Genomic DNA, 12,560 nt, shown 5'->3' on the forward strand with positions numbered 1-12,560 from the left:
CTATTGGTTACACAGACTTTTGCCCTCCCATCCTACTCTAACCACCTCTCGCAGGCTTTGTATAAATGTTACCTGATGAAATTGCGGAACAATATGATCTTGTTGCCATCTGATGCACATTCAGATATCATAAATCAGAACTGCAGAGCTCTCCCTGTCCTATGCTGTGCCTTGATTGTATTACTGTTGATGATATCTGGAAATGTGCATGTACACCCTGGCCCATCTACTGTTGCGAGCCCCAATTCTGACTTGTGGTCTGATATTGTCACGACTTCCGCCGAAGTCGCTGCCTCTCCTTGTTCGGGTGGCGGTCGGCGTCGCCGGTCTTCTAGCCATCATCGATCTACTTTTCATTTTCCATTTGTTTTGTCTTGTCTTCCCACACACCTGGTTTCAATTCCATCATTACATGTTGTGTATTTAATCCTGTTCCCCCCATGTCCTTGTCCGGAATTGTTTATTGTAAGTGCTTGTGCACGTATGCTGGTGTGTGACGAGTTTTGTTACCCATTGATTGTTTGTTCTATTTTACGGTGGATTTTATTATTAAACTGCTCCGTTGGAACACAGTTTTTGCTCTCTTGTGCCTGACTTCTCTGCTGCCAGTTCGCACCCTTCACAGAATTCCGGACCTAGTATATGGAGTCAGCAGGAGCAGGTACCCCGGGTATAGGGGTGGAGGAGCGCGTCCGGGAGCACGCAGCAATGCTCCACCATCTTGGCACCGCCATGGACTGCGTTGTCCAGATAATGGACCACTGGGAGAGACAGGGAGTTCTACCAGCGCCTCCACCAGCACAACTGGGGTCTCCATTACGCGCCCCTCCTTCTCCTGGTCCCAGTGGGATTCGTCTCTCCCTTCCCCATGAATACGATGGGACGTCTGCGAACTGCCAGGGGTTCCTGTTGCAGCTAGACCTATACCTGGCAACCGTCCACCTGGCTCCTTCGGGCCGTGAGAGGGTGTCCGCCCTCGTCTCGTGCCTCACCGGGAAAGCCCTGGAGTGGGCCACCGCCATGTGGAGAGAGGGAGATGCGGCGTTGGACCAGTTTGAGGAGTTCACCCGCCGCTTCCGGGCAGTCTTCGACCACCCGCCCGAGGGTAGAGCAGCGGGTGAGTGCCTCTTCCATCTGAGGCAGGGGACGAGGAGCGCCCAGGAATTCGCCCTGGAGTTTCGGACCCTGGCTGCCGGCGCGGGATGGAACGACAGGCCCTGATCGACCATTACCGCTGCAGTCTGCGCGAGGACGTCCATCGGGAAAAGTGCAGAGACACCACCCTCACATTCGACCAGCTGGTGGACCTGTCCATTCGGCTGGATAACCTGCTGGCTACCCGCAGACGTTCAGATCGGGGTCTGTTGGTTCCATCCCCCCGCACCCCCTCTCCAATACCCATGGAGCTGGGAAGGGCGGTGCACAGGGAGACCGGCGAGGGATCCAGCTCGTGCAACATCTGTGGCCGCAGAGGTCACACTGCCGGTCGGTGCCGGGTTGGTTCCTCTGGGTATCGAGGCAGCAGGCAGGGCACTCTGGCATCACCCCAGGTGAGCCGGCACCATTCTCACCCAGAGCCCTCTGTTGCACATATGTTTTTGTATGTCACTTTTCCAGAGTTTTCCCTGCATTCCCAGCATAAGGCGCTCGTCTATTCGGGCGCGGCTGGGAATTTTATAGATAGATAGTTCGCTCATAGTTTAGGGATCCCCATTGTTCCCGTGGCTGTGCCCTTCCCCGTTCACGCCTTAGATAGTCGACCATTAGGGTCAGGGTTGATTACTGACGCCACCGCTCCTCTGGGCATGGTGACGCAGGGGGGTCACAAAGAGAGAATTAGTCTAATCCTTATTGACTCTTCTGCGTTTCCCATGGTGCTAGGCCTACCCTGGTTAGGTTGTCATGACCCCACTGTTTCTTGGCAACAGGGGGCTCTCACGGGGTGGTCGTGAGAGTGCTCGGGGAGGTGTTTAGGGGTTTCCGTTGGTGCTACTACAGTAGAAAGTCCAGACCAGGTCTCCACCATGCACATTCCCCCTGAATATGCCGATTTGGCTCTCGCCTTCTCCAAAAAGAAGGCCACTCAATTATCACCCCATCGACGGGGCGATTGTGCGATAAATCTCCTGGTAGACGCTGCACTTCCCAGGAGTCACATGTATTCCCTTTCATAGGCGGAGACGGAGACTATGGAAACATATGTCTCCGAATCCCTGCGTCAGGGGTCCATTCGGTCCTCTACTTCACCCGTCTCCTCGAGTTTCTTTTTTGTGGCGAAGGAGGGAGGTCTGCGTCCGTGTATTGACTACCAGGGTCTAAATCAGATCACGGTGAGGTATAGTTACCCGCTACTGCTCATAGCCACAGCAATTGAGTCAATGCACGGGGCACGCTTCTTCACCAAACTTAATCTCAGGAGCACTTACAACCTGGTGCGTATCTGGGAGGGAGACGAGTGGAAGACGGCTTTCAGTACCACCTCAGGGCACTATGACTACCTCGTCATGCCGTACGGGTTGATGAATGCGCCATCAGTCTTCCAAGCCTTTGTAGATGAGATTTTCAGGGACCTGCACGGGCAGGGTGTAGTGTGTATATTGATGACATTCTGATATACTCCGCTACACGCGCCGAGCATGTGTCCCTGGTGCACAGGGTGCTTGGTCGCCTGTTGGAGCATGACCTGTACGTCAAGGCTGAGAAATGCCTGTTCTTATAGCAGTCCGTCTCCTTCCTAGGGTACCGCATTTCCACCTCAGGGATGGAGAGTGACCGCATTTCAGCCGTGCGTAATTGGCCGACTCCCACCACGGTAAAGGAGGTGCAGCGGTTCTTAGGGTTTACCAACTACTACCGGAGGTTTATCCAGGGTTTTGGTCAGGTAGCGGCTCCCATTACCTCACTGCTGAAGGGGGCCCGGTAGGTTTGCAGTGGTCGGCTGAGGCGGACAGGGCTTTTGGTCATCTGAGGGCTCTGTTTACCTCAGCTCCTGTGCTGGCCCATCCGGATCCCTCTTTCACGTTCATAGTCGAGGTGGATGCGTCCGAGGCTGGGATAGGAGCTGTGCTTTCTCAGCGCTCGGGTACGCTACTGAAGCTCCGCCCCTGTGCCTTCTTCTCGAGGAAGCTCAGCCCGGCGGAGCAAAACTATGACGTGAGGGACCGGGAGCTGTTGGCTGTCGTCAAGACCTTGAAGGCGTGGAGACATTGGCTTGAGGGGGCTAAACACCCTTTTCTCATCTGGACTGACCACCGCAATCTGGAGTACATCCGGGCAGCGAGGAGGCTGAACCCTCGCCACGCCAGGTGGGCCATGTTTTTCACCCGTTTTGTGTTCACCCTTTCCTACAGACCAGGCTCCCAGAATGTGAAGGCAGACACATTGTCCCGGCTGTATGACACAGAGGAGCGGCCCATGGATCCCACTCCCATACTCCCCGCCTCCTGCCTGGTGGCGGCAGTAGTGTGGGAGCTGGACGCGGACATTTAGCAGGCGTTATGTGCAGAGCCCACTCCCGTCCAGTGTCCCGCTGGGCGTCTGTACGTCCCGTCTGCTGTTCGTGACTGGTTGATCTATTGGGCCCACACGTCACCTTCCTCTGGTCATCCAGGCATCGGTCGGACAGTGCGCTGTCTGACTGGGAAGTGCTGGTGGTCCACTTTGGCTAAGGACGTGAGGGTTTATGTTTCCTCCTGCTCGGTGTGCGCCTAGTGTAATGCTCCTAGGCACCTACCCAGAGGTAAGCTACACCCCTTACCCGTTCCACAACGGCCATGGTCACACCTGTCGATCGATTACCTGACCGATCTTCCCCCATGACAGGGAAACACTACAATCCTGGTTGTTGTGGATTGTTTCTCTAAGTCCTGCCGTCTCCTTCCTCTGGCCGGTCTCCCTACGGCCCTACAGACTGCGGAAGCCTTGTTTACGCACGTCTTCTGGCACTATGGGGTGCCTGAGGATATAGTGTCTGATCGGGGTCCCCAATTCACTTCGAGGGTCTGGAGGGCGTTCATGGAACATCTGGGGGTCTCGATCAGCCTTACCTCGGGTTTTCACCCCGAGAGTAACGGGCAGGTGGAGAGAGTTAACCAGGATGTGGGTAGGTTTCAGATGTCCTAATGCCAGGACCGGCCTGGGGGAGTGGGCAGTGTTCATGCCCTGGGCAGAGATGGCCCAGAACTCGCTCCTCCACTAACCTCTACCCCTTCCAGTGTGTATTGGGGTATCAGCCGGTTCTGGCTCCTTGGCATCAGAGTCAGACCGAGGCTCCTGCAGTGGACGACTGGTTCAGGCGCGCGGAGGAAACATGGGACGCCGCCCATGTTCACCTTCAGCGCGCCGTGCTGCGCCAGAAAGTTGGCGCAGACGTCACCGCAGTGAGGACCGGGTCTGGCTCTCGACCCGAAACCTGCCCCTCCGCCTGCCCTGCCGAAAGCTGGGTCCGTGGTTTGTGGGGCCATTTAAAGTCCTGAGGAGACTGAACGAGGTGAGTTACAGGTTACAGCTTCCCCCCGATTACCGTATTAACCCCTCGTTCCATGTGTCTATCCTCAGGCCGGTGGTGGCTGGCCCGCTCAAGAAGTCTGAGGTGCAGGAGGTTCCTCCACCCCCTCTGGACATCGAGGGGGTCCCGGCGTACTCCGTTCATTCCATACTGGATTCGAGGCGTCGGGCGAGGGGCCTTCAGTACCTCGTGTACTGGGAGGGGTATGGTCCGGAGGAGAGATGCTGGGTTCCGGTGGAGGACGTGTTGGACCCTTCACTGCTGCGGGAGTTCCACCGTCTCCATCCGGATCGCCCTGCCACTTGCCCTCCGGGTCGTGCCCGAGGCCGGTGTCGGCGCGCTGCCACGCGTCAAGGGGGGGTACTGTCACGACTTCCGCCGAAGTCAATGCCTCTCCTTGTTCGGGCGGCGTTCGGCGGTTGGCGTTGCCGGTCTTCTAGCCATCATTTTCCATTTGTTTTGTCTTGTCTTCCCACACACCTGGTTTCAATTCCATCATTACATGTTGTGTATTTAACCCTCTGTTCCCCCCATGTCCTTATCTGGAATTTTTTATTGTAAGTGCACGTATGCTGGTGTGTAACGGGTTTTGTTACCCATTGATTGTTTGTTCTATTTTACGGTGGTTTTTATTATTAAACTGCTCTGTTGGAACACAGTTTTTGCTCTCCTGCGTCTGACTTCTCTGCCACCAGTACAGATATCTGCATCACTGTTTTCTGCTCTCATAAACGCCTGGGTTCTCTGCTCGTTAACACTAGAAGCTTATTACCTACCTAAAATGTATCCATTGAAAGTGTGGGTTCACAGCTCCAGTCCGGATGTGTTGGTCAATACTGAGACATGGTTAATGAAGAGTGTTTTGAATATTGATGTTATCCTTACTGGTTATAACCTTTATTGGCAAGACAGATCATCCAAAGGTGGGGGAGTGGCAATCTTTACCAAGGATCACCTTCAGTGCTTGGTTATCTCCACCAAGTCTGTCCCCAAACAATTTGATTTGCTGGTTTTAGGTATTAAACTTTCAAATAGCTCTTTGTTGACTGTTGCTGAGTGCTATCGTCCTCCATCAGCACCGGCCTGTACCCTACCTGCCCTAAGCTCTCTCCTGGCCCCTTACACTAAGTCTGAATTTGTCCTGCTAGGTGACCTATAGTAAACTGGGACATGCTTAAACCACCTGACCTAGTCCTAAAGCAGTGGGACGTCCTAAATCTTTCTCAGATTATTCCCAATCCCACAAGGTATGACTCCAAACACACAGAAAAGGCTACTTTGTGTTATCCTCACAAATAATCCTGATAGGTATCAGTCTGGTGTTTTCTGTAATGACCTTAGTGATCACTGTTTTACAGCCTGTGTTCGAAATGGCTGCTCAGTGAAATGACCTGTCCTAATTTGTAATAGACGCTTGCTAAAAAACTTGAATGAGCAAGCCTTCCTTCATGAACTGGCCTCTGTAAAATGGTATAGAATCAGCTTGATCCCCTCTGTCGAAGACGCTTGGACATAATTTTTTTAGATTTTCAGTGATTTTGTTAACAAACACGCCCCCATAAAGAAAATGACCATTAGCAATAGGTTCAGCCCCTGGTTTGACCGGGATCTTGCGGAGTTACTCCACCAATTAGACCTGCTGTTTTCAACTCTCTAGAGACAGCAGGAGCGGTAGAGATACTCTCAATGATCGGCTATGAAAAGCCAACTGAAATGTATTCCTGAGGTGCTGACTTGTTGCACCCTCGACAACTACTGTGACTATTATTTTACCATGGTGGTCATTTATGAACATTTGAATATCTTGGCCATGTTCTGTTATAATCTCCACCCGGCACAGCCAGAAGAGGACTGGCCACCCCTCAAAGCCTAGTTCCTCTCTAGGTTTCTTCCTAGGTTTTGGCCTTTCTAGGGAGTTTTTCCTAGCCACCGTGTTTCTACACCTGCATTGCTTGCTGTTTGAGGTTTTAGGCTGGGTTTCTGTACAGCACTTTGATATATCAGCTGACGTAAGAAGGGCTATATAAATATATTTGATCTCAAGAATTGCATTTGGCGAAAGGCTCGGCACACGCATACTCAGGATGACTGGCTCTCGTTCAGGCAAATAAGAAATAAGTGGATTCTGGAAGGCCAAGGTTAGTTACTTTAAGGAGCAGTTCTCTCTCTGTGGATCTAACCTCAAGAAGTTCTGCAAAACGGTTAAAGACCTGGAGAATAAACCCTCCTCCTCACAGCTGCCCATGTCCATTTAGCTTGATGATGTGGTTGTTAATGACAAGAAGCACATAGCTGAGCTCTTTAATCACCAGTACATTAAGTCAGGATTCCAATTTGACTCAGCCATGCCTGAAGCTCCTGAAACTTGACTCCCAAAAAACATCTGGGTCAGATGGTTTAGACCCTTTCTTCTTTAAGGTTGCTGCCCCTATCATCGCCAAGCCTAATCTCCAACCTTTTTAACCTGTCTCTCCTTTCTGGGGAGGTTCCCATTGCTTGGAAGGGGGAGATCAAGCTGATCCTAACTGTTATAGGCCTATTTCTATTTTGCCCTGTTTATCAAAAACCTGTCAATAATCTGCTGACTGACTTTCTTTTTAAATATATTTTTTTTACCCCTTTTTCTCCCATATTTTGTGGTATCCAACGGGTAGTTAACAGTCTTGTCTCATCGCTGCAACTCCCGTACGGACTCGGCGAAGGTCGAGAGCCGTGCATCCTCCTAAACACAACCCAACCAGGCTGCACTGCCCACTTAACCCGGAAGCCAGCCGCACTAATGTGTCGGAGGAAACACCGTACACCTGGCAACCGTGTCAGCGTGCACTGGGCCCGGCCCACCACAGGAGCGGCCTTCCCTGTGGCTCAGTTGGTAGAGCATGGTGTTTGCAACGCTAGCATGGTGTGTGCAACGCCAGTGTTGTGGGTTCGATTCCCACGGGGGGCCAGTACAAAGAAAATGCATGAAATGAAATGTAGGCATTCACTACTGTAAGTCGCTCTGGATAAGAGCGTCTGCCAAATTACTAAAATGTAAATGAGCCGCTAGGGACAAGGACATCGCTGCCGCCAAACCCTCCACTAACCCGGACGACGCTGGGCCAGTTGTGCTCCGCTCCATGGGTCATCCGGTTGCGGCCGGCTGCAACAGAGACTGGACTCGAACCCAGAATCTCTAGTGGCACAGCTAGCACTGCGATGCAGTGCCTTAGACCACTGCGTCACTCGGGAGGCTGACTGACTTTCTTGATGTCTATAGTATTCTCTCTGGTATGCAATCTGGTTTCCACTCAGGTTATGGATGTGTCACTGCAACCTTAAAGGTTCTCAATGATGTCACCATTGCCCTTGATTCTAAGAAATGTTGAGCTGCTATTTTTATTGACTTGGCCAAAGCTTTTGATACAGTAGACCATTCCATTTTTGTGGGCCGGCGAAGGAGTATTGGTGTTTCTGATGGGTTTATGGCCTGGTTTGCTAACTACCTATCTCAAAGAATGCAGTGTATTTAGTCCGAAATTCTGCTGTCTCAGCCACTGCCTGTCACCAAGGGAGGACCCTAAGGCTCAATCCTAGGCCACACACTCTTCTCAATTTACATCAACAACATAGCTCAGGCAGTAGGAATCTCTCTCATCCGTTTATATGCAGATGATAGTCTTATATTCAGCTGGCCCCTCCCCGGATTTTGTGTTAAATGCTCTACAACAAAGCTTTCTTAGTGTCCAACAAGCTTTCTCTACCCTTAACCTTGTTCTGAACAACTCCAAAACAAAAGTCACGCGGTTTGGTAAGAAGAATGCCCCTCTCCCCACAGGTGTGATTACTACCTCTGAGGGTTTAGAGCTTGAGGTAGTCACCTCATACAAGTACTTGGGAGTATGGCTAGACAGTACACTGTCCTTCTCTCAGCACATATCCAAGCTTCAGGCTGAAGTTAAATCTAGACTTGGTTTCCTCTATCGTAATCACTCCTCTTTCACCCCAGCTGCCAAATGAACCCTGATTCAGATGACCATCCTACCCATGCTAGATTACGGAGACATAATTTATAGATTGGCAGGTAAGGGTGCTCTCGAACGGCTAGATGTTCTTTACCATTCGGCCATCAGATTTGGCCCCAATGCTCCTTATAGGACATATCACTGCACTCTATACTCCTCTGTAAACTGGTCATCTTTGTATACCAGTTGCAAGACCCACTGGTTGATGCTTATTTATAAAACCCTCTTAGGCCTCACTCCCCCCTATCTGAGATATCTACTGCAGCCCTCATCCTCCACATACAACACCCGTTCTACCAGTCACATTCTGTTAAAAGTCCCCAAAGCACACACATCCCTGGATCGCTTGTCTTTTCAGTTTGCTGCAGCTAGCGACTGGAATGAGCTGCAACAAACACTCAAACTGGACAGTTTGATCTCAATCTCTCCATTCAAAAACTCAATCATGGTCACTCTTACTGACAGTTGTGGCTGCTTTGTATGATATATTGTTGTCTCTGCCTTCTTGCCCTTTGTGCTGTTGTCTGTACCCAATAATGTTTGTACCATGTTTTGTGCTGCTACCATGTTGTTGTCATGTTGTGTTGCTACCATGCTGTGTTGTCATGTGTTGCAGCCTTGCTATGTTGTCGTCTTAGGTTTCTCTTTATGAACTGTTGTGTTGTCTCTCTTGTCATGTGTGTTTTGTCCTATATTTATATTGTATTTATTTTGTATTTTTAATCCCAGGCCCCCGTCCCCGCAGGAGGCCTTTTACCTTTTGGTAGACCATCATTGTAAATAAGAATTTGTTCTTAACTGACTTTCCTAGTTAAATAAAGGTTAAATAAATAAAATAAATACAAAAATCTAAGTTGTATTTGTCACATGTGCCAAATACAACAGCTGTAGACCTTACCGTGAAATGCTTACTTACAAGCCCTTAACCAACAATGCAGAGTAAGAAAATATTTGCTAAATAAACAAAAGTTAAAAAAGTAACAATAAAATAACAATCACAGGGCTCTAGAACAGAGGGTACTGGTACCGAGTCAATTTCCGAGGGTATGGGTTAGTCGAGGTACTTGAGGTCATACGTATAGGTAGGGGTAAGTGACTATACAGTGGGGGAAAAAAGTATTTGATCCCCTGCTGATTTTGTACGTTTGCCCACTGATAAAGAAAGGATCAGTCTATAATGTTAATGGTAGGTTTATTTGAACAGTGAGAGACAGAATAACAACAAAAATATCCAGGAAAACGCATGTCAAAAATTTAATAAATTGATTTGCATTTTAATGAGGGAAATAAGTATTTGATCCCCTCTCAATCAGAAAGATTTCTGGCTCCCAGGTGTCTTTCATACAGGTAACGAGCTGAGATTAGGAGCACACTCTTAAAGGGAGATCTCCTAACCGCAGCTTGTTACCTGTAAAAAAGACACCTGTCCACAGAAGCAATCAATAAATCAGATTCCAAACTCTCCACCATGGCCAAGACCAAAGAGCTCTCCAAGGATGTCAGGGACAAGATTGTAGACCTACACAAGGCTGGAATGGGCTACAAGACCATCGCCAAGCAGCTTGGTGAGAAGGTGACAACATTTGGTGCGATTATTCGCAAATGGAAGAAACACAAAAGAACTGTCAATATCCCTCAGCCTGGGGCTCCATGCAAGATCTCACCTCGTGGGGTTGCAATGATCATGAGAACGGTGAGGAATCAGCCCAGAACTACACGGGAGGATCTTGTCAATGATCTCAAGGCAGCTGGGACCATAGTCACCAAGAAAACAACTGGTAACACACAACGCCGTGAAGGACTGAAATCCTGCAGCGCCCGCAAGGTCCACCTGCTCAAGAATACATATACATGCCCGTCTAAAGTTTGCCAATGAACATCGGAATGATTCAGAGGACAACTGGTGAAAGTGTTGTGGTCAGATGAGACCAAAATTGAGCTCTTTGGCATCAACTCAACTCGCCGTGTTTGGAGGAGGAGGAATGCTGCCTATGACCCCAAGAACACCATCTCCACCGTCAAACATGGAGGTGGAAACTTTATGCTTTGGGGGTGTTTTTCTGCTAAGGGGACAGGACAACTTCACCGCATCATTTGACGGGGCCATGTACTGTCAAATCTTGGGTGAGAACCTCCTTCCCTCAGCCAGGGCATTGAAAATGGGTCGTGGATGGGTATTCCAGCATGACAATGACCCAAAACACACGGCCAAGGCAACAAAGGAGTGGCTCAAGAAGAAGCACATTAAGGTCCTGGAGTGACTTAGCCAGTCTCCAGACCTTAATCCCATAGAAAATCTGTGGAGGGAGCTGAAGGTTCGAGTTGCCAAATGTCAGCCTCGAAACCTTAATGACTTGGAGAAGATCTGCAAAGAGGAGTGGGACAAAATCCCTCCTGACATGTGTGCAACCCTTGTGGCCAACTACAAGAAACGTCTGACCTCAGTACTTGGTGGCAAAACCCTTGTTGGCAATCACAAAGTCATGTTTTGCAGAGGGGTCAAATACTTATTTCCCTCATTAAAATGAAAATCATTTTATAACATTTTTGACATGCGTTTTTCTGGATTTCTTTTGTTGTTATTCTGTCTCTCACTGTTCAAATAAACCTACCATTAAATTTATAGACAGATCATTTCTTTGTAAGTGGGAAAACGTACAAAATCAGCAGGGGATCAAATCCTTTTCCCCCCCCCACTGTACATAGATAATAAACAGCGAGTAGCTGCAGCGCAAAAAAGGGTCAATGCAAATAGTCCAAAAATCGATTGATTGCATTATTCTTGCACCATGCGATCATTTATCAGTTTTAAACATGTATTTTCTTTTTCCATGCTGTCTGCAGCATGATCTATTTTTCCGTGCACACATGATAGACAGTTGGTGGTGGAGCACTCTCCAGAGCCGCTGAGCCGGAGGAGAACGTATTAAAATCCTGCTGTAGAATTCATTAGGGCCGGCTCCATGCTGACCACACAACGCCAGCGTTGCAAAATAAATGTACACAAACATGTTATTCAATAATTTCATCCAAACTGCTCGTACTTGTCTGCATAGCCAGGCGCTAAAATAGAACGTGGTTCTATTTTTGACGCTTTATGCGCTGCAAGTCCTGCCTCTCCCATCTCCTCATTGTTTTTTAGCAGAATATACACACCTGGGTGATAGAAAGATGAACTGAGGTCAACATTCCAGTCCAGTTGGTGGTGGTAATGCACCTTAAAGTTGGTTGCCAACCGCCATATAAAATCCAAAGAAGAAGACTGGAGGAGGAGAGATTACTAGAAATGAACTAGGTTAACCCTTTTATCTGTGGATTAATTATTGGAGTAGAGGACCTTGTGCATTTCAGGTAAAATAACAACCCTATGTTCATATCCGAGAATAAATTAACTTGCAACAGTAAACTGGCTAGCTAAATTGCCATCGACTTGTACCCATATTTCAACCCCAATGTCCTGATCGTGTCTGGTGTGGATGGACAAAATCAACGTGTGTGCCCGGTCTAGTCAACGTGTTATGGGGTCTGGCCCGCCCTACCGTACCTCCTTGCGCATCCAAATAAAATATTGAAATAGTGATATTTTATTTGATTGACATGCTGACTAGACCGGGCACATGTGCGCCGACAGAAAGACGCATCAATCTCAGCTCAGCATCCGAGCGAGCGAAACAGCACCTCTCTGTCTCAGTATGTGTAGACCATGTATCTGATGCTGTCTTGACCAAAATAGTATGGCATGTCATACTATTTCTGTCTAGACAGCATCAGATACATTGGTTACATATAGAGTGGCGCTGTTTCACTCACTCGGGCGGTTTTTCCAGTAATATAGTTTCAGCAGAGAGGAAGAGGCGAAATGAGAGGGCTCACTCGCCAAAATCTGTCCAGTATAAACCCAATGCGTTTCTGTGGGAATAATATGCAGGACCTAAGCGTGTCGCCTCATTGTTAGGGTGGAGACATGAGAAGTATACAGGCTACAGATCTCTGGTTTCAGCCTCTTGCGAATTGGAACGGAAAGTTGGCGGGTGCACAGTGTGCACTGT

The sequence above is a fragment of the Salmo salar genome, chromosome 04, assembly GCF_965601325.2.
Source record: "Salmo salar chromosome 04, fSalSal1, whole genome shotgun sequence".
NCBI lineage: Eukaryota > Metazoa > Chordata > Actinopteri > Salmoniformes > Salmonidae > Salmo > Salmo salar.